The sequence below is a fragment of the Entelurus aequoreus genome, linkage group LG04 (assembly GCF_033978785.1).
Source record: "Entelurus aequoreus isolate RoL-2023_Sb linkage group LG04, RoL_Eaeq_v1.1, whole genome shotgun sequence".
Classification (NCBI taxonomy): Eukaryota; Metazoa; Chordata; class Actinopteri; order Syngnathiformes; family Syngnathidae; genus Entelurus; species Entelurus aequoreus.
In genome coordinates, this window is record NC_084734.1 from 81,256,382 (window position 1) to 81,279,726 (window position 23,345).

Genomic DNA, 23,345 nt, shown 5'->3' on the forward strand with positions numbered 1-23,345 from the left:
CCGAACTAACAAAGGTCTTAACTCATTCTCTTTCTATGCCACATCAATGTGGAATGCGCTCCCAACAGGTATAAAGGAAAGGGCATCTCTATCCTCCTTCAAAACCGCAATAAAAGTTCACCTCCAGGCAGCTACAACCCTAAACTAACACCCTCCCCGGATTGCTAATAATCAAATGTAAACAATCAAATGCAGATACTTTTTCTTTTTCTTATGTCTTCTGATCTCTCTCTCTCTCTCTCTCTCTCTCTCTCTCTCTCTCTCTCTCTCTCTCTCTCTCTCTCTCTATGTCCACTACTTTATGTCCATATCCCCCCTCCCCACCCCCCCCCACCCCCTCCACACCCCTGATTGTAAATAATGTAAATAATTCAATGTGATTATCTTGTGTGATGACTGTATTATGATGATAGTATATATGATAGTATATATCTGTATCATGAATCAATTTAAGTGGACCCCGACTTAAACAAGTTGAAAAACTTATTCGGGTGTTACCATTTAGTGGTCAATTGTACGGAATATGTACTTCACTGTGCAACCTACTAATAAAAGTCTCAATCAATCAATCAATCAAGCGACTGTCAGAAAGCGGCTTGAAGATGATCTGTAAAACATCATCTATGCAACATTTTGACCAAAGAACCAGCATTACATGTTATGTAGACCACAAGGAAGTGTTTTACATTTAAAAAAATAATAATAATATGACTCCTTTAATGCGCTCTATAATCTGGTTCACTTTATATATTAAAAAAGATCGAAAATAGACCACTCATCGGCAGTGCGCCCTATGGTCTGGAAAATACGGTAACTAAGGTGTAGCTTGTTTGCATCAGATGCAGTCAGTAGTCATTTTTTCAACTTCTTTGATAACACAGTAGGGAAGGGATTTATTCAGCCCCATTCCTGGGTGGATCTCAGGTGAGAATAAGGTGAGGCGCTATTCATTTCGCAATGCAGTCTGCTGAAAATGACGGAAAGCGCCACTCTACATAGTAGCTGACGCTATGGTCAACATTGGTATTAGGTTATTCAACGCTCTACCGCCATCTGGCAGCTAACGTGGATAGTGCACGCCCTCAATTTGTCACGTTGCATGTGTCAGGTGAACCGTGACGAATGGGCCGTGTGAATCCCCTTCCGACTGTACGAGTATTGTTTCTCAAGGTTCCATTTCAGGTCCTCTCTTTTTCATCATTTTGGCCATTCAACTGGTTTACAAACTGTAGCCTTCAGTTTAGCCTTTATTCTCTGGATGTGAAAATATTACATTTTTAATTAATTTGCAGAAATGAATTCAACACAGCCAGGCCCAGCACCAATTAACAACGATAAACGAGGGTTTACTGTTACTTTGTGCACTGCAAAAACTGAAATCTTTTTTTTTTTTTTTTTTTAGATATGTATCTTGTGCGCACGAGAAACGTTCTCCTGCGCACGAGATACATGTCTAAAAAAAAAAAAAAATTATACATTTTTTAATTTTTTTTTATAACTTTATAAAAAGTTTCTCGTGCGCACGAGATACATGTCTAAAAAAAAAACTAAAAAAACACATTTTTTTATTTTATTTTTTTTATAACTTTATAAAAATTTCTCGTGCGCACGAGATACATGTCTAAAAAAACAACAAAAAAAAACACATTTTTTTATTTTATTTTTTTATAACTTTATAAAAAGTTTGTCGTGCGCACGAGATACATGTCTAAAAAAAAATGTTTTTAAAAATTATACATTTTTTAATTTTTTTTTATAACTTTATAAAAAGTTTCTCGTGCGCACGAGATACATGTCTAAAAAAAACAAACAAAAAAAAACACATTTTTTTATTTTATTTTTTTTATAACTTTATAAAAAGTTTCTCGTGCGCACGAGATACATGTCTAAAAAAAAAATAAAAAAAAAATTATACATTTTTTAATTTTTTTTTATAACTTTATAAAAAGTTTCTCGTGCGCACGAGATACATGTCTAAAAAAAAAATAAAAAAAAAATTATACATTTTTTAATTTTTTTTTATAACTTTATAAAAAGTTTCTCGTGCGCACGAGATACATGTCTAAAAAAACCCCCCAAAAAAACACTTTTAAAAAAAAAAAAGTATAACTTTATAAAAAGTTTCTCGTGCGCACGAGATACATGTCTAAAAAAAAAAAAAAAAAATGTTTTTATTTTAATTTTTTATAACTTTATAAAAAGTTTCTCGTGCGCACGAGATACATGTCTAAAAAAAAAAATTTAAAAAAAATTATAAATTTTTTTATTTTTTTTTATAACTTTATAAAAAGTTTCTCGTGCGCACGAGATACATGTCTAAAATAAAAATAAAAAATTTAATTATACATTTTTTAATTTTTTTTTATAACTTTATAAAAAGTTTCTCGTGCGCATGAGATACATGTCTAAAAAAAACACTTTTTAAAAAAATTTTTTTATAACTTTATAAAAAGTTTCTCGTGCGCACGAGATACATGTCTAAAAAAAAAAAAAAAAATGTTTTTATTTTTATTTTTTATAACTTTATAAAAAGTTTCTCGTGCGCACGAGATACATGTCTAAAAAACAAACCAAAAAAAACACATTTTTTTATTTTATTTTTTTTATAACTTTATAAAAAGTTTCTCGTGCGCACGAGATACATGTCTAAAAAAAACCCAAAAAAAACAAATTTTTTTATTTTTATTTTTTTATAACTTTATAAAAAGTTTCTCGTGCGTACGAGATACATGTCTAAAAAAAATAAAAAATAAAAAAATGTATATATTTTATAAATTATAAAAACATTTTTTTCCCCCATGTCCCTTTAGGGCAGTGGTTCTCAAACTTTTTTTGTCATCCCCCACTTTGGACAAGGGGGAGTTTTCAAGCCCCACCTGCCCCCATCGCCCCAACAGAACGCTAATGCCAAGCTTAACATTTTCAAATGTATTGAACATCAAGTTGTATACATTCAAACTCAATAACATAAAATAACATCAAGTTCAATAATAAATAAAATAACTGTGCAGCTGTGGTATAACTTGCATCAAGTTCAATAATAAAAAAAAAAAACTTGTATCAAGTTCAATAATAAATCAAAAAAAGTGTTATAACTTGCATCAAGTTGAATAATAAATCAAATAAAGGTGTTATAACTTGCATCAAGTTCAATAATAAATCAAATAAAAGTGTTATAACTTGCATCAAGTTCAATAATAAATCAAATAACTTGCATCAAGTTCAATAATAAATAAAATAAAAGTGCCACTTTGCAATCTTTCCAAAAAAAAAGGAGGAGCTATGCATTTGGCAAGACAGGGCAAGTGAACATGAGTTTTACAGTACTCCAGCATTAGTGGCTGCAATGAGCCTGTTTTGCACTGCACAGCTTTTCAAATCGGGGTTGCAGGCTTGACACTGCCACTCTGAGCCTGCTAGCCATCCGCACAAAAGTTTGTTCCGCTTAGCCCCGCCCCCATTAGTTACTGTTGCTATGTTTGTCAAACTTTCGCTCCTACCTAGAAATTTAAAGCCTACAGGAAAAATAAGTAATTTACATTTATTTATATAGCGGATTTCACAGACAGAATCACAAAGTGATTTACAGTGTGTATAGAAAATGAAAGCATAGTAAAAAAAAAAAATCTAAGAATATAATTTAAAAAAAAACAATTTTAAGTGAAATGTCTTCCCGTTCCTTGCGCCCCACCTGTCATGTCTCTATTCCCCACCAGTGGGGCGCGCCCCACACTTTGAGAAACGCTGCTTTAGGGGCTCCGTAGAAATCTAAGTAAGATGAAATATCTCAAATAAGGGTGATATTTGCTTATTTTCTGTCTGATAAGATAATTCTTCTCACTAAGCAGATTTTACGTTAGTGTTTTACTTGTTTGAAGGGTTTTGATCCTAAATGATCTCAGTAAGATATTGGGTTCCTTCCGGGTACTCCGGCTTCCTCCCACCTCCAGAGACATGCACCTGGGGATAGGTTGATTGGCAACACTAAATTGGCCCTAGTGTGTGAATGTTGTCTGTCTATCTGTGTTGGCCCTGCGATGAGGTGGCGACTTGTCCAGGGTGTACCCCGCCTTCCGCCCGAATGCAGCTGAGATAGGCTCCAGCACCCCCCGCGACCGCAAAAGGGACAAGCGGTAGAAAATAGATGGATGGATGGATTCTGAAAATTCCTAGCGCCATCACTGATGGAGTATCGGTGTGTGCAAAACAGCAGCAGGTTGCTGTAGCCTGCGGGCCGGTTCTAATACTAAGCAAATATCAGAATATCAAAACTGCTCAGTGGCCTTGTGGTGAGATCGGTAGGTCGTGAGTTCAAACCCCGGCCGAGTCATACCAAAGACTATAAAAATGGGACCCATTACCTCCCTGATGAAATCACCAAAAATGATTCCCGAGCGCGGCCACCGCTGCTGCTCACTGCTCCCCTCACCTCCCAGGGGGTGGAACAAGGGTATGTGGTTAATTTCACCACACCTAGTGTGTGTGTGTGTGTGTGTGTGTGAGACTATCAGTGGTACTGTAACTTTTAACTTTGTCATCCCGGCCATAGATAATTCATTCATGGGGCGGATCTTTTACACATAGGTTCTAAAAGATATAAGCTGCTATACTCCAAAATGTCCACTTCCAACTTTCAGGGAAAGTTTTATCAGTAATTTTCCACCTGCATGTAGCCTTTGTCATCGAGACAACGCCTGTAAATCCAGCCTGATTGGACTGGAAAGACAACCTCGTGAGAGTAAAGGTAGTCTGGGTGAACTCTCATCCCCAAAACCAATACCATCTTTTCTGAAGACAAGACTGGGAGGAGGCAGATTAAAAATAAAAAGTAAAAATACAATTAAAAAATCACCTTTCTTAAACGCTGCTTAAAGCACGATGAAAGCCGTGGAATCCAGCACGGCTCCCCGTGTGCGGCCAATCAAACGAGCCTGCCGCCACTAAAAGCATGGCGCTCCCAGTCCACGGTGAACGCAGCTGCTGTCTGAGACAAGAAAAAGATGCAGAAGGGAGAAATGAATGTGTTGTTTTGAACTCCGAGGGAGCTTAAAAGATGCATTTTATAATGCCTCCTGTTAAACGCAAACTAAAGGGCTAAAACTGCGAACCACACTCTGACCGTCGGTCTACTGTAGAAGAAACCGAACAAAGCTTACAACCACAGAAAAACTATATACTGTATATCAGTGGTCCCCAACCACCGGGCCGCACAAGAAATAAAAAAAAAAATATATAAATGTTTTTGGGTTTTTTTAAATATATTTTTTTAATTTTTTAAAATTAAATCAACATAAAAAAACACGATATATACATTATATATCAATATATATCAATACAGTCTGCAGGGATACAGTCCGTAAGCACACATGATTGTATTTCTTTATGAATTTTTTATTTTTTATTTTTTTTATTTCACACCTCCCCCCCACCCCCCCTGGTCTGTGGGACAAATTTTCAAGCGTTGACCGGTCCGCAGCTACAAAAAAGGTTGGGGACCACTGCTGTATATGAGTACCGACTACATTTTGTTTATGTCACAATTAGGGATGTCCGATAAATGCGTTAAAATGTAATATCGGAAATTATCGGTATCGTTTTTTTTATTATCTGTATGGTTTTTTTTTTTTTTTTTTTTTAATTTTTTATTAAATCAACATAAAAAACACAAGATACACTTACAATTAGTGCACCAACCCAAAAAACCTCCCTCCCCCCATTTATTTCTGTTATCAATATTGTGGTTCCTACATTATATATCAATATATATCAATACAGTCTGCAAGGGATACAGTCCGTAAGCACACATGTTTGTGCGTGCTTCTGGTCCACTAATAGTACTAACCTTTAACAGTTAATTTTACTCATTTTCATTAATTACTAGTTTCTATGTAACTGTTTTTATATTGTTTTACTTTCTTTTTTATTCAAGAAAATGTTTTTAATTTAGTTATCTTATTTTATTATTTTCTTTAAAAAGTACCTTATCTTCACCATACATGGTTGTCCAAATTAGGCATAATAATGTGTTAATTCCACGACTGCATATATCGGTTGATATCGGTATCAGTTGATATCGGTATCGGTAATTAAAGAGTTGGACAATATCGGAATATCGGATATGGGCAAAAAGCCATTATCGGACATCCCTAGTCACAATGATCTGCTCTTACTTTGACGTTGAAATTTCACATGTGGAATTTACTCGCTTAAATGTAGAGTATGTGTAGAATATATTTATATTATTTATATATTATATATATAATATGTTATATATATTATATTATTTATTATTATTCTTGTCTATTGTGAGCAAACTGTGGTGCTGAATTCCCCCCAGGGATCAATAAAGTACTTTCTATTCTATATTCTATTCTATTCTAATGATGCCATATATTGTAATACTGTATTGATATTTTGTCTCGCCCCCAGCATGTGGTAGGCGTCAATATTGATGTCTGACATTAAGAATTCTAAGTTGTCTGAAGAGCACAGGTAGCATAATTAGGAATGGAATATATATATATATATATATATATATATATATATATATATATATATATATATATATATATATATATATATATATATATATATATATATATATATTCACTACCTTTCAAAAGTTTGGGGTCACCCAAACAATTTTGTGGAATAGCCTTCATTTCTAAAAACAAGAATAGACTGTCGAGTTTCAGATGAAAGTTCTCTTTTTCTGGCCATTTTGAGCATTTAATTGACCCCACAAATGTGATGCTCCAGAAACTCAATCAGCTCAAAGGAAGGTCAGTTTTGTAGCTTCTGTAACGAGCTAAACTGTTTTCAGATGTGTGAACATGATTGCACAAGGGTTTTCTAATCATCAATTAGCCTTCTGAGCCAATGAGCAAACACATTGTACCATTAGAACACAGGAGTGATAGTTGCTGGAAATGGGCCTCTATACACCTATGTAGATATTGCACCAAAAAGCAGACATTTGCAGCTGGAATAGTCATTTACCACATTAGCAATGTATAGAGTGTATTTCTTTAAAGTTAAGACTAGTTTAAAGTTATCTTCATTGAAAAGTACAGTGCTTTTCCTTCAAAAATAAGGACATTTCAATGCGACCCCAAACTTTTGAACGGTAGTGTATATATATATGGTTTATTGGTTAACAGTAATGGAATTACACAATTATTGTATTTACCATGTTTACTTTTATACGATGCTTGATTATTGGCTTTATTTTTGTTAAAATAAAGCCAATATAAAAATAAATCTAGCTGGCCTAAGGCAGATATATACTGATGTTATGAGCTAGGTAACATTAAAACTCCATTACCCAGCATGCCACACTAGTCGCCCCGTTTACCCAGCAGCGGGACATTTGTGATGAGCACCTTTTGGAGTAAACTTTAAGAACTCAGCCAACAAGCCTCGTCTGCATATTTTATGATTAGAAAAGACAACACATATATTTGCGAGGCCATTTCCAAGAAGGATATTTAAAGAGAAACTACATATTGTGAGACGATGTCGGCCAACCCCGGAAGCTCGAACGGTTTCTACAGATTGTGAGTTCAGATATGTTGTTTCTTTATTTTTTCACGTTTAATATGTTTTTTGCAATTTAATTTCTGACAGTACTGTCAGAATAATTGTATCTAAGTTATCACAAAACTTTGTGTTTCAATGAGTTCCCGGCGTGCAGACAAAAGCTGTCCTTGATCTTACCAATCAAAAGGCTTGTAAAACTCCACTGTGTATGATGGGAAACGACATGGAGGTGTCGGTTTCTTTGATGTATTGTAATCCACAGGAAGATTTTGTCTTGACCCGAGATCTACAAAGCGGAGAGGAAGCAGGGCCTGACTCCCCTCCAGGCACCTTTTCTTTTAACTGTTTTGTGACCAAAAGCAGCGGCTGTTTACGACCCCCTTCCTTTAGAAACAGCTGTTGCTATGTAATCAGGGAAAGTCCAAATCAAAAAGGAGGCGTGCAATCTTTCGTCAGAGCGTGGTGGAAGACTGTGCAAGAGTACAGCCCAGACTTTTCTCCTCAATTGAGCTAAATTGAATTCTGTCTCTGTTTAATTCCTTGCTTCTTTGTCTGTTTAATAGATGTCATCAGTGTTTGAACCTGACAAGTACCACATAAGATATGTTTTAATTGCTGATGCGGGTTCATTGATTTTTAAATGCACCAGAAAACGGCGTTTCTGGGTGTTGTTGATAAACGGTTTTCGCCTTGCATAGGAGAGTTTTAACTTGCACTTACAGATGTAGCGACCAACTGTAGTTACTGACAGTGGGTTTCTGAAGTGTTCCTGAGCTCATGTGGTGATATCCTTTACACACTGATGTCGCTTGTTGATGCAGTACAGCCTGAGGGATGGAAGGTCACTGGCTTAGCTGCTTACGTGCAGTGATTTCTCCAGATTCTCTGAACCCTTTGATGATATTACGGACCGTAGATGGTGAAATCCCTAAATTCCTTGCAATAGCTGGTTGAGAAAGGTTTTTCTTAAACTGTTCAACAATTTGCTCACGCATTTGTTGACAAAGTGGTGACCCTCGCCCCATCCTTGTTTGTGAATGACTGAGCATTTCATGGAATCTACTTTTATACCCAATCATGGCACCCACCTGTTCCCAATTTGCCTGTTCACCTGTGGGATGTTCCAAATAAGTGTTTGATGAGCATTCCTCGACTTTATCAGTATTTATTGCCACCTTTCCCAACTTCTTTGTCACGTGTTGCTGGCATCAAATTCTAAAGTTACTGATTATTTGCAACAAAAAAAAAATGTTTATCAGTTTGAACATCAAATATGTTGTCTTTGTAGCATATTCAACTGAATTAGGGTTGAAAATGATTTGCAAATCATTGTATTCCGTTTATATTTACATCCAACACAATTTCCCAACTCATATGGAAACGGGATTTGTACACTGTTGATGCGATTCAATACAAAGTAGTGCGTAAATGTGTTCCTGTATAGTACTTTCTCCAGCAATGGTCGTGTGGTGACATCAATTACGGTATTTTGAGAGGTAATCATTGAAGTCGGACATCACTGAAGGCCTAGGTGGGAAACGCACGGCCCGCCACTGAAATCGAAACAATATTCAATAAAGTGCAGCCAGGACAAGCAGATATCACAGCCTAAGAAGACAGCCGCAGCGCGCACAGTGCGGATAATGACAACGCCAGGATGATCACAACATGTCAATTCGCCTAGATATTCTCGTCGCTACGAGCCAAAGAACTGCCGCCCGGATGGCGAAAGATGAATAAGACGCGGAGGATAAAGTATGAATGTCTCCTGTCACGTAAACAGTAGCTGAGGTCAAACAGCGTGGCTGTGCAGGCTTCCACGGCGTAGTGGTGGTGCCAAAAAAAAAGAGGCCAGGCAGAAAAGCGAGGGTGTGAATGCCTTATTATACAGCGTGCGGAGACTGCAGACGTGAAGAAGAATAAAGGAAAGAAAAGGAAGGGAACGCCGACACATGACACAGCTCATGTCCGCCGTGTTTAAAACCGGTTTAAGTCGACGGTATAAGGGTGGGGGGGCGGGGGGGGGACAAGAGTTCCCCTCCTATGGCGGAGAGGATGGAACATTTGTCGGTCTCATTTCAACGTGGGAGTGTGATCTTTGCACAAGGGTGCATAGGCGGCGATCCCGTGGGCGCGATGTGGGATCGATGGCAACTTTCAATCTTTAAAACAATTTTTGGACTAACAATCTTGGTGGTGTTAATTTTGTGGCGATTTCAGTCCACTTTACATAATAATTAAAGGCCTACTGAAAGCCACTACTAGCGACCACGCAGTCTGATAGTTTATATATCAATGATGAAATCTTAACATTGCAACACATGCCAATACGGCCGGGTTAACTTATAAAGTGACATTTTAAAATTCCCGCCACACTTCCGGTTGAAAAAGCCTTCGTAGGATGACGTATGCGCGTGACGTAGCCCGAGGAACAGAGGTATGCCTTCTCCATTGAATACAATACTAAAAAGCTCTGTTTTCATCGCAAAATTCCACAGTATTCTGGACATCTGTGTTGGTGAATCTTTTGCAATTTGTTTAATGAACAATGGAGGCTGCAAAGAAGAACGTTGTAGGTGGCTGTAGCAACACAAGGACCACTTACTCGGATAGCAGACGCCTAGCCGATGCTAGCAGACGCCTAGCCGATGCTATCAGACCCACCGCACGGATGATCTGGTGAAGTCCTTCGCCGCGCCGTCAATCGCTGGAACGCAGGTGAGCACGGGTGTTGCTGAGCAAAGCAGATGAGGGCTGGCTGGCGTAGGTGGAGCGCTAATGTTTTTATCATAGCTCTGTGAGCTCCGGTTGCTAAGTTAGCCTTAGCGTCGTTAGCAACAGCATTGTTAAGCTTTGCCAGGCTGAGATCTATTAACCGTGTAGTTACATGTCCATGGTTTAATAGTATTGTCGATATTCTGTCTATCCTTCCAGTCAGGGGTTGATTTCTTTTGTTTCTATCTGCATTGAAGCCCGATGCTATCACGTTAGCTCCATAGCTAAAGAGCTTCACCGATGTATTGTCGTGGAGATAAAAGTCACTGTGAATGTCCATTTCGCGTTCTCGACTCTCATTTTCAAGAGGATATAGTATCCGAGGTGGTTTAAAATACAAATCCGTGATCCACAATAGAAAAAGGAGAGAGTGTGGAATCCAATGAGCCAGCTTGTACCTAAGTTACGGTCAGAGCGAGAAAAAAAAAGTATTTCACTGCATTCTAGTTCGTCACTCTAACGTTCCTCGTCCACGAATCTTTCATCCTCGCTCAAATTAATGGGGTAATCGTCACTTTCACGGTCCGAATAGCTCTTGAAAACAATAGGAAAATATGAGGGAGTGAACAACTGACAACGTCACGCTACTTCCGGTAGGGGCAAGGTTTTTTTTTATCAGAGACCAAAAGTTGCGAACTTTATCGACGTTGTTCTATACTAAATCCTTTCAGCAAAGATATGGCAATATCGCAAAATGATCAAGTATGACACATAGAATGGATCTGCTATCCCCGTTTAAATAAAAAAAATTCATTTCAGTAGGCCTTTAAGTCACAATTTATATAGACTACGATTAACAAAGCCTAACCGAGATGTCATTGCGCCCGATAAAGACCTAATGACGCAATCATCTTGACTTTGAGCACACTGCGCTAGGGATGTGCGTATCGATCCTGTGGTATCGATATATCGATACTCACACGCTACTCATTTGGCATGACTTTTCTGAAAAAAGTATCGATATAAACCAAAAAAACGGCGTGTGGGGGGTGCAAGCATCACTTTCAGATGTTTTTGATGACTTACTTAACTTACTATGTGCTGGGACACCCTATACCTGGCAGAGTATAGAGCTGGCCCAGTCACGTGACAGCTAGAGACAGCGAATGAGCGTGGTCAACGTGCAACACACACACAGCCAGCCGACAGCGTTGTTACTTTTCCTGAACAGCAATCTGAGACTTCAGTAAAGTGTGACGTGTGACGACATATCTCGAGTACACGAAAGGTGTGATGGTGTCAGACATTTTTGTAGATCATTTTTCCAAGTTCATTTTCTCAGGGAACTGTCTTTTGTATGCAGGTTTATAGGACAAGGAAATCCTAGTTTATTGTGATAAGGAAATGATTGACCTTTGCTTCGGAGAAGTGTTATAAGTTTACTTCCACAAAGAGGTTTGAAACATAACATTGTTATGAATAATTGTTTTTTTAAGCTTTTTCTACCAAGACTTTTTTTTTGAGAAATAAGAAAAGTGAAAATGTGTATATTTTTGTTTATATTCAATTTATTTTTCATATTTATGTTATTTATTTTAATTTTACTTTTATTATATATTGACCATAATAAATGTGGTATAAATGGTCTGTATTTGTCTTGTGAGTTGTCTTAAATAATAACAATAGTAATAATATTTTTGACTGACAAAAATTGCCAATAAGAAATTATTGGTATCGGTATCGGTATCGATGAAAATGCAAGAAAAAGTATCGGTATCGTATCGAATCCTAAAAGTGTGGTATCGCCCATCCCTACACTGCACACGTGCGAATGAAGGGCATACTTACTCAACAGCCATACATGTCACACTAAGGGCGGAAGTATAAACAATGCCAACACTGTCGTAAACATGTGCCATATAGTGAAACCACACTAAACAACAACGACAAACACATTTTGGCAGACTATTTGCACCGCAACACAACATATACACCACAGAACAAATTCCCAGAATTCCCTGCAGCACCAACTCTTCCGGGAAGCTACAAATATAAACAAACGACACTGGTGGATCTACACCTAACATCCACTCTAATGATACTACTATGATTACATCGATATTTTTTAACATCACAAAATCTTCTTTCGTTTTTTTTCTATTTATATTATGTTCAGGAAATATGTCCCTGGACACATGAGGACTTTGGATATGACCAATGTATGATACCCACATTTTTGGTATCATCCAAAACTAATGTAAAGTATCAAACAACAGAAGAATAAGTGATTATTACATTTTAACAGAAGTGTAGATAGAACATGTTGAAACAGAAAGCAAGCAGATATTAACAGTAAATGAACAAGTAGGTTAATAGTTCATTTTTTACCACTTGTCCTTAATAATGTTGACAAAATAATACAATGGAAAATGACACAATATGTTACTGCATATGTCAGCAGCTCAATTAGGAGCCTTTGTTTGTTTACTTACTACTAAAAGACAAGTTGTCTCGTATGTTCACTATTTTATCTAAGGACAAAATTGCAATAAGAAACATATGTTTAATGTACCCTAAGATTTTTTTGTTAAAATAAAGCAAATAATGCCATTTTTGTGCTCCCCTTTATTTAGAAAAGTACCAAAATACTTTTGGTACCGGTACCAAAATATTGGTATCGGGACAACACTAATACACACAGGCGGAGTTGGGAGAGTGGCTGTGCCAGCAACCCGAGGGTTCCTGGTTCAATCCCCACCTTCTACCATCCTAGTCACGTCCGTTGTGTCTTTGAGCAAGACACTTCACCCTTGCTCCTGATGGGCCGTGGCTAGCGCCTCGCATGGCAGCTCCCGCCATCAGTGTGTGAACGTGTGTGTGAATGGGTGAATGTGGAAATACTGTCAAAGCGCTTTGAGTTCCTTGAAAAGGTAGAAAAGTGCTATACAAGTACAAACCCCGTTTCCATATGAGTTGGGAAATTGTGTTAGATGTAAATATAAACGGAATACAATGATTTGCAAATTATTTTCAACCCATATTCAATTGAATGCACTACAAAGACAACATACCGTATTTCCTTGAATTGGCGCAGGGAATATAGTATTCGCACGTCTAGAATTACTGCCGGGTCAAACTCGTTTCTCAAAATAATTAACGCATGCTTGGCCTTATCGCCGGTTTATTATTGAAGCCGGATCAAATTCGTTTCGCAAAATATTAATTTTATTATCGCATGTCTATAATTTTCACCGGGTCAAACTCGTTTCGCAAAATATTTAGCATATGGCTAGAACTTCCACCGGGTCAAATTCGTTACATCACGAGTGACGCATCTGTCCTCATTTTCAAAATGGAGGAAGCTGCTTTCAGTAGTTTGCAATCGCACAAAGGAAAAAAGATAAAGAGCTATTCAGTAAGATTTAAGGTCCAAGCTATTGAATACCGGTACAGTATGCTAAAGAGAACAGTAAGCCGCTATGTTTTATTAATATACCGTAGCTGCGTGTGTGAAATACTGTATAAGTCATTAAATGACTCCCGCCTCCTGGTGGTAGAGGGCGCTGCCGCGCTAGTGATCCTTCTTGCGACTTCCGGTACTGCAGAAGAAGTGAACACACGCAACAAGAGATTTTTTTCTTCCTTCTAACATGGAGGATTACATACCGGTATCTAAAATAAAACAGTTTTCTAAACTGGACTTTCAATGGAAGCAGGAGGTAATAATTAAAGGAATATCTCCATCGAGACAGAGACTTTTAAAACGGAAAAAAGAAAATAATGAAGACTTCTATAAACAAGTTATCGATGCTTTTGGTCAGAAGGAGCTGCAAATGGACTCCATTTATAAGTACAGGTAAGACCATAACAACGTTTTTTCTTTAATTGAATGTGCTTTTCATGATGGTATGCTTACATCACACTCAAAGCGCACGCCTAAATTTTATGGATTCCTTTTGGTAAACGCCGGAGTGAGAAGAGGTTTTAAAATAATTACCGCATGCACGGCCATCCCGCCGGTTTCCGGTAAACGCAGGTGTGACAGGAAGTTTTAAATTAATTAACGCCCCTGCGGCTATTCAAGGAAATACGGTATTTGATGTTCAAACTCATAAACTTTTTTTTTTTTTGTAAATAATAATTAACTTAGAATTTCATGGCTGCAACACGTGACAAAGTAGTTGGGAAAGGGCATGTTCACCACTGTGTTACATGGCTTTTCCTTTTAACAACACTCAGTAAACGTTTGGGAACTGAGGAGACACATTTTTGAAGCTTCTCAGGTGGAATTCTTTCCCATTCTTGCTTGATGTACAGCTTAAGTTGTTCAACAGTCCGGGGTCTCCCTTGTGCTATTTTAGGCTTCACACATTTTCAATGGGAGACAGGTCTGGACTACAGGCAGGCCAGTCTAGTACCCGCACTCTTTTACTATGAAGCCACGTTGATGTAACACGTGGCTTGGCATTGTCTTGCTGAAATAAGCAGGGGCGTCCATGGTAACGTTGCTTATATGGCAACATATGTTGTTCCAAACCTGTATGTACCTTTCAGCATTAATGGTGCCTTCACAGATGTGTAAGTTACCCATGTCTTGGGCACTAATACACCCCCATACCATCACACATGCTGGCTTTTACACTTTGCGCCTATAACAATCCGGATGGTTCTTTTCCTCTTTGGTCCGGCGGACACGACGTCCACAGTTTCCAAAAACAATTTGAAATGTGGACTCGTCAGACCACAGAACACTTTTCCACTTTGTATCAGTCCATCTTAGATGAGCTCAGGCCCAGCGAAGCCGACGGCGTTTCTGGGTGTTGTTGATAAACGTTTTTCGCCTTGCATAGGAGAGTTTTAACTTGCACTTACAGATGTAGCGACCAACTGTAGTTACTGACAGTGGGTTTCTGAAGTGTTCCTGGGCCCATGTGGTGATATCCTTTACACACTGATGTCTCTTGTTGATGCAGTACAGCCTGAGGGATCGAAGGTCACGGGCTTAGCTGCTTACGTGCAGTGATTTCTCCAGATTCTCTGAACCCTTTGATGATATTACGGAGCGTAGATGGTGAAATCCCTAAATTCCTTGCAATAGCTGGTTGAGAAAGGTTTTTCTTAAACTGTTCAACAATTTGCTCACGCATTTGTTGACAAAGTGGTGACCCTCGCCCCATCCTTGTTTGTGAATGACTGAGCATTTCATGGAATCTACTTTTATACCCAATCATGGCACCCACCTGTTCCCAATTTGCCTGTTCACCTGTGGGATGTTCCAAATAAGTGTTTGGTGAGCATTCCTCAACTTTATCAGTATTTATTGCCACCTTTCCCAACTTCTTTGTCACGTGTTGCTGGCATCAAATTCTAAAGTTTGCGGAAAAAAAAATGTTTGTAGCATATTCAACTGAATATGGGTTGAAAATGATTTGCAAATCTTTGTATTCCGTTCATATTTACATCTAACACAATTTCCCAACTCATATGGAAACAGGGTTTGTACTATACTATACTACACATGTACTACACTACACTATACAGCTACTAAACTATACTATACATGTACTATGCTGTAGTATGCATGTACTATACTATACTATACATGCACTAAACTATACTATACATCTACTAAACTATACTATATATGTACTATACCATACTAAACATGTACTATACTATACTATACTTGCACTAAACTATACTATACATGTACTATACCATACTAAACATCTACAATACTATACTATACTTGCACTAAACTATACTATACATGTACTATACCATACTAAACATCTACTATTCTATACTATACTTGCACTAAACTATACTATACATGTACTATACCATACTAAACATCTATACTTGCACTAAACTATACTATACATGTACTATACCATACTAAACATCTACTATACTATACTTGCACTAAACTATACTATACATGTACTATACCATACTAAACATCTACTATACTATACTATACTTGCACTAAACTATACTATACATGTACTATACCATACTAAACATCTACTATACTATACTATACTTGCACTAAACTATACTATACATGTACTATACTATAGTTTGCATGTACTATACCATACTATACATGTACTATACTATACATGTACTAAACAATACTATACATGTACTACACTATACTATACATATACTGTACCAAATTATACTATACTATGCATGAACTATACTACACTACACATGTACTACACTATACTATACTATACATCTACTAAACTATACTATACATGTACTACTCTATAATATACATGTACTATACTATACATGCACTAAACTATACTATACATGAACTATACTATACTATGCATGTACTATACTATACTATGCATGTACTACTCTATACTATACATGTACTAAACTACATTATACTATACTATGCTATACATATACGAAACGATACTTTACATGTACTATACTATACTATGCTATGCTATACATGTTCTTATTTATACTATACTATACATGTACTATACTATACATGTACTATACTATAACCCCTGCATGTTAATATGCTGGCATGGACAAGTGAAATTTACACAACTTCATTTTCTGACTATCTTATGCAGTATTTCTTTGCGCTACTCTGTGAATCCACAGCATCTACACACACACACACACACACACACACACACACACACACACACACACACACACACACACACACACACACACACACACACTCTCTCTATAAGCAATTCATTATAAAAACACGCTCACTATAAGTTTCTCTGCAACTCACAGCCATGTCCTCTTGTAGTTTGCATAATTCTTTAATGATGAGCTGCGGTGCCGTTAGGGGCCGCTTGCAGTGTGCAGACAATCTTGTGTTGTTAAGAGCGGCAAATTAGCAGAGAGAAAATAATAGGTAGTGTTTGTCATGCAGCGCGTCTCCCCACCCCCCCCCCCCCCCCCCCCCTCTCTCCCTCGGCTGATGTTTGTATGAAAGCAACGTTTTGCAAGATCCTGCGGAATCAGGAAGCCGGGAAAGCTCCTGACAAGCCGGGGTAATTCTCAGAATTGACCGCTAATCCAGGTTAATCAGGTTGTTTCTACCTTAATTTGACTAACATGAGCCCGGGTGTTTACATGATGGTTGTGATAATTGATGTGCCGCTTTAATCCTGTTAAAACCACGAGGGCTGAAAGGTGGGAGGGGAGGGGGGGGGGGGGGCAATTACCCACCGCTCCACCAAAACATGACAAATGTTCTCGTAAAAAAAGACAGAAAACACCGCGGTAGCTGTTTTGGTGCAAGGGCGCCGTGCTGTTAGAGGAACTCTGTTATTTGGGCTGCGGGATTCTACGCGCCGCCGCCACTGCCGCTGTGAAGGGAGCGTCTGCGAATGGCCGCCCTGGGCATTGAGCACACAGCGAGGCACACGGCGAGCCGCAGCCAGCCGCTCCGGAGAAACAGCAACACTCTGTTATTCAGCCCCGTGCTCCAGAACATTGTGTGTGCATCTGTAATCTCACTTAGCCCCTGGGCTCGCACTGAACACCCGCCCACACACCCACCCCAGCCTCCCCCTGCACACACACACACATCACACACACTTCACACAGACACACACCGCCGTGTTCCTTCTCTTTCACTCTTCCTTTCAGCCGTCTCTTTCTCCGTCGACGCTGCGTCGACGCCGCCGTCTTTCTCTGTGCCGCGCACAAAAAAAAGATGCAGAGCCCGGCAAATACACCCACTTACTTTTTTTGCCACTGTCACCCGTGTGCAAACACACCAAAAGGGCCTCGAAGGTACACCCGTGCATAGGCGCCGATCTACATTTCTGCCAGTGGGTGCTCGGTGTGTGTGTAAATGGTAAATGGGTTATACAAACCCGTTGCCATATGAGTTGGGAAATTGTGTTAGATGTAAATATAAACGGAATACAATGATTTGCAAATCATTTTCCACCATATTCAGTTGAATATGCTACAAAGACACATATATGATGTTCAAACTCATAAACATTTTTTTTTTTTTGCAAATAATCATTAACTTTAGAATTTGATGGCAGCAACACGTGACAAAGAAGTTGGGAAAGGTGCAATAAATACTGATAAAGTTGAGGAATGCTCATCAAACACTTATTTGGAACATCCCACAGGTGTGCAGGCAAATTGGGAACAGGTGGGTGCCATGATTGGGTATAAAAGTAGATTCCATGAAATGCTCAGTCATTCACAAACAAGGATGGGGCGAGGTCACCACTTTGTCAACAAATGCGTGAGCAAATTGTTGAACAGTTTAAGAAAAACCTTTCTCAACCAGCTATTGCAAGGAATTTAGAGATTTCACCATCTACGCTCCGTAATATCATCAAAGGGTTCAGAGAATCTGGAGAAATCACTGCACGTAAGCAGCTAAGCCCGTGACCTTCAATCCCTCAGGCTGTACTGCATCAACAAGCCACATCAGTGTGTAAAGGATATCACCACATGGGCTCAGGAACACTTCAGAAACCCACTGTCAATAACTACAGTTGGTCGCTACATCTGTAAGTGCAAGTTAAAACTCTCCTATGCAAGGCGAAAACCGTTTATCAACAACACCCAGAAACGCCGTCGGCTTCGCTGGGGCCTGAGCTCATCTAAGATGGACTGATACAAAGTGGAAAAGTGTTCTGTGGTCTGACGAGTCCACATTTCAAATTGTTTTTGGAAACTGTGGACGTCGTGTCCTCCGGACCAAAGAGGAAAATAACCATCCGGATTGTTATAGGTGCAACGTTGAAAAGCCAGCATCTGTGATGGTATGGGGGTGTATTAGTGCCCAAGACATGGGTAACTTACACATCTGTGAAGGCGCCATTAATGCTGAAAGGTACATACAGGTTTTGGAGCAACATATGTTGCCATCCAAGCAACGTTACCATGGACGCCCCTGCTTATTTCAGCAAGACAATGCCAAGCCACGTGTTACATCAACGTGGCTTCATAGTAAAAGAGTGCGGGTACTAGACTGGCCTGCCTGTAGTCCAGACCTGTCTCCCATTGAAAAATGTGTGAAGCCTAAAATAGCAGAAGGGAGACCCCCGGACTGTTGAACAACTTAAGCTGTACATCAAGCAAGAATGGGAAAGAATTCCACCTGAGAAGCTTCAAAAATGTGTCTCCTCAGTTCCCAAACCTTTACTGAGTGTTGTTAAAAGGAAAGGCCATGTAACACAGTGGTGAACATGCCCTTTCACAACTATTTTGGCACGTGTTGCAGCCATGAAATTCTAAGTTAATTATTATTTGCAAAAAAAAAATAACGTTTATGAGTTTGAACATCAAATATGTTGTCTTTGTAGCATATTCAACTGAATATGGCTTGAAAAGGGATTTGCAAATCATTGTATTCCGTTTGTATTTACATCTAACACAATTTCCCAACTCATATGGAAACGGGGTCTGTACATGTATAGTGTAATTTGGTACATGTATAGTATAGTATAATCCATATATAGTATAGTTTAGCACATGTATAAAGTTAAAGTTAAAGTACCACTGATAGTCACACACACACTAGGTGTGGTGAAATCTCCTTCTGCATTCGACCCATCCCCTTGTTTCCACCCCCTGGGAGGTGAGGGGAGCAGTGAGCAGCAGCGGTGGCCGCGCTCGGGAATCATTTTGGTGATTTAACCCCCAATTCGTATAGTATAGTATATTATAGTATATCATAGTTTAGTACATGTATGGTATAGTACATGTATATTATAGTATAGTTTAGTAGATGTATAGTGTAGTGTAGTATATGTGTAGTATAGTATAGTACATTATAGTGTAGTACATGTATAGTATAGTTTAGTACATGTATAGTATAGCGTAGTACATGCATAGTATAGTATAGTACATGTATAGTATAGTATAGTACATGTATAGTATTGTATAGTATAGTATAGTATAGTACATGTATAGTATAGTATAGTACATGTATAGTATAGTATAGTATAGTATAGTATAGTATAGTATAGTATAGTATAGTAGAGTAGAGTACATGTAGAGTAGAGTAGAGTAGAGTAGAGTATGGTTACCGGGGTGTGTGGTACATGTATAGTATAGTATAGTATAGTATAATATAGTATAGTATAGTATAGTATAGTATAGTATAGTATAGTATAGTATAGTAGAGTACATGTAGAGTAGAGTAGAGTATGGTTACCGGGGTGTGTGGTTAAGGTAAGCAGGTGAGGGGAGGGGTATCTCGTTCAAGCTGCTTCTCTGTCAAACACAACATCGACAGCTTTTCCATATTTTCATAGATAAATGTCCGCCATTTAGATACTATTTCAAAGGGGAACTGCACTTTTTATTGGAATTTTGCCACAATCTTTATAAGAGACAAGCACATAGGATTCTAAAGATAAAAAAACAAAACATTGCTGACTTCAGAGCCATCTAAAACATCATATATATATATATATATATATATATATATATATATATATATATATATATATATATATATATATATATATATATATATATATATATACGGTACGACTATATATATATATACATATATATATATATATAATATATATATATATATATACGGTACGACTATATATATATATATATATATATATATATATATATATATATATATATATATATATATATATATATATTGTGGATGCATTTATTGCCTTAGTGTATTATGGGCCAAATTTGTGTCCGGAATAAAGTCTGATGATGATGATGAGTACAGTTTCGATATTTTCTAATCCGAAACAGCCCTGTTTTGTAGATATAATGTGGATATAAATCAGATATTTATCAGATGCAGTCCAGACGTTTGGGTTGTGTTTATTGGATATATACCGCAGGTCGTGTGAAGTCAAGTTTTGTACGCATGCGTGTCAGATTACAGACGCATTCCTTTCATATTAGACATACGCAGAAGTCGCATATTGTTTTGGTACGACTAGACAAAAAGAAAACCAAATATCAGAGTTGGGCATCAAACCCTGTACTCTTGCAGTGTGATTCTTAGGACTAAGTCAAAGCCCAAAAGCAATGCAGCTCTTCGTATCCAACCCAGGGTCACAATGTCAGCATGTAAACACAATACACTCAATTGTTGCTATGAAGAAAAGATATTATCCGAAAATGAGCAAGCAGCCGAGCTGTTCCAACGAACGTGTTGCATGATAGCATCACGGGTCTAGCAGGTGCAAGTGTAGTGCATGGTTATTGACCACAGGAATCGCTGGTGTAATATTAGACTGTAACTCATAAATCACATACAGAGTTTGTGGTGCAGACCTTTTTACATGGTAACACCTTTCATGTGGACTTTACAAAGGCCTTAGAATGGAGCAATTTTGACGCCTGCCTGATGGGTGTTTTAACAACATTTGAATATTGTGAGATTCTGTCTTCTTAAAGGCCTACTGAAATGATTTTTTTTTATTTAAACGGGAATAGCAGATCCATTCTATGTGTCATACTTGATCATTTCGCGATATTGCCATATTTTTGCTGAAAGGATTTAATAGAGAAAATCGACGATAAAGTTCGCAACTTTTGCTCGCTGATAAAAAAAAGCCTTGCCTGTACCGGAAGTAGCGTGACGTCACAGGTTGAAAGGCTCCTCACATTTCCCCATTGTTTACACCAGCAGCGAGAGCGATTCGGACCGAGAAACAGCGATTATCCCATTAATTTGAGCCAGGATGAAAGATTCGTGGATGAGGTACGTGAGAGTGAAGGACTAGAGTGCAGTGCAGGACGCATCTTTTTTCGCTCTGACCGTAACTTAGCTACAAACTGGCTCATTGGATTCCACACTTTCTCCTTTTTCTATTGTGGATCACAGATTTGTATTTTAAACCACCTCGGATACTATATCCTCTTGAAAATGAGAGTCGAGAACGCGAAATGGACATTCACAGTGACTTTTATCTCCACGACAATACATCGGCGAAGCACTTTAGCTACGGAGCTAGCGTGATAGCACCGGGCTTAACTGCAGATAGAAACAAAAGAAATAAACCCCTGACTGGAAGGATAGACAGAAAATCAACAATACTATTAAACCATGGACATGTAACTACACGGTTAATGCTTTCCAGCCTGGCGAAGCTTAACAATGCTGTTGGTAACGACGCCATTGGAGCTAACTTAGCAACGGGACCTCACAGAGCTATGCTAAAAACATTAGCTATCCACCTACGCCAGCCAGCCCTCATCTGCTCATCAACACCCGTGCTCACCTGCGTTCCAGCGATCGACGGAGCGACGAAGGACTTCACCTGATGATAGATGCGGTCTGCGGCTAGCGTCGGATAGCGCGTCTGCTATCCAAGTCAAAGTCCTCCTGGTTGTGTTGCTGCAGCCAGCCGCCAATACACCGATCCCACCTACAACTTTCTTCTTTGCAGTCTCCATTGTTCATTAAACAAATTTACCAACACAGATGTCCAGAATACTGTGGAATTTTGCGATGAAAACCAAGCTTTTTGTATTGGATTCAATGGTGTGCCAATACTTCCGGTTCAACGATTGAAGTCGCGCGCATACTTCATCATACATAGACGTTTTCAACCGGAAGTTTAGCGGGAAATTTAAAATTGCACTTCATAAGTTAACACGGCCGTATTGGCATGTGTTGCAATGTTAAGATTTCATCATTGATATATAAACTATCAGACTGCGTGGTCGGTAGTAGTGGCTTTCAGTAGGCCTTTAAACTCATAAAAACAAATTTTTTCTTTTTTTAATTGAATGTTCACCAAATTATTGGAATAAAAGTACCGTATTTTTCGGAGTATAAGTCGCTCCGGAGTATAAGTCGCACCGGCCGAAAATGCATAATAAAGAAGTAAAAAAACATATATAAGTCGCACTGGAGTATAAGTCGCATTTTTGGGGGAAATTTATTTGGTAAAACCCAACACCAAGAATAGACATTTGAAAGGCAATTTAAAATAAATAAAGAATAGTGAACAACAGGCTGAATAAGTGTACGTTATATGAGGCATAAATAACCAACTGAGAACGTGCCTGGTATGTTAACGTAACATATTATGGTAAGAGTCATTCAAATAACTATAACATATAGA

At 38.3% G+C, this 23,345-nt stretch overlaps 1 protein-coding gene across 3 annotated transcripts in view; it reads right to left on the minus strand.

Moving 5' to 3' along the window:
- The window catches only part of nexmifb (neurite extension and migration factor b), a 667,809-nt gene that overhangs the window by 151,941 nt on the left and 492,523 nt on the right, over positions 1 to 23,345 (minus strand). For 2 of the 3 annotated variants that reach the window (XM_062045841.1, XM_062045843.1), the window contains exon 2: positions 4,853 to 4,984. The exons of the other annotated variant lie outside the window; for it this stretch is intronic. The gene's annotated coding sequence lies outside the window, so the exon portion shown is untranslated. The remainder of the gene's footprint in view (positions 1 to 4,852; positions 4,985 to 23,345) is intronic. 3 annotated transcript variants of the gene reach the window in all.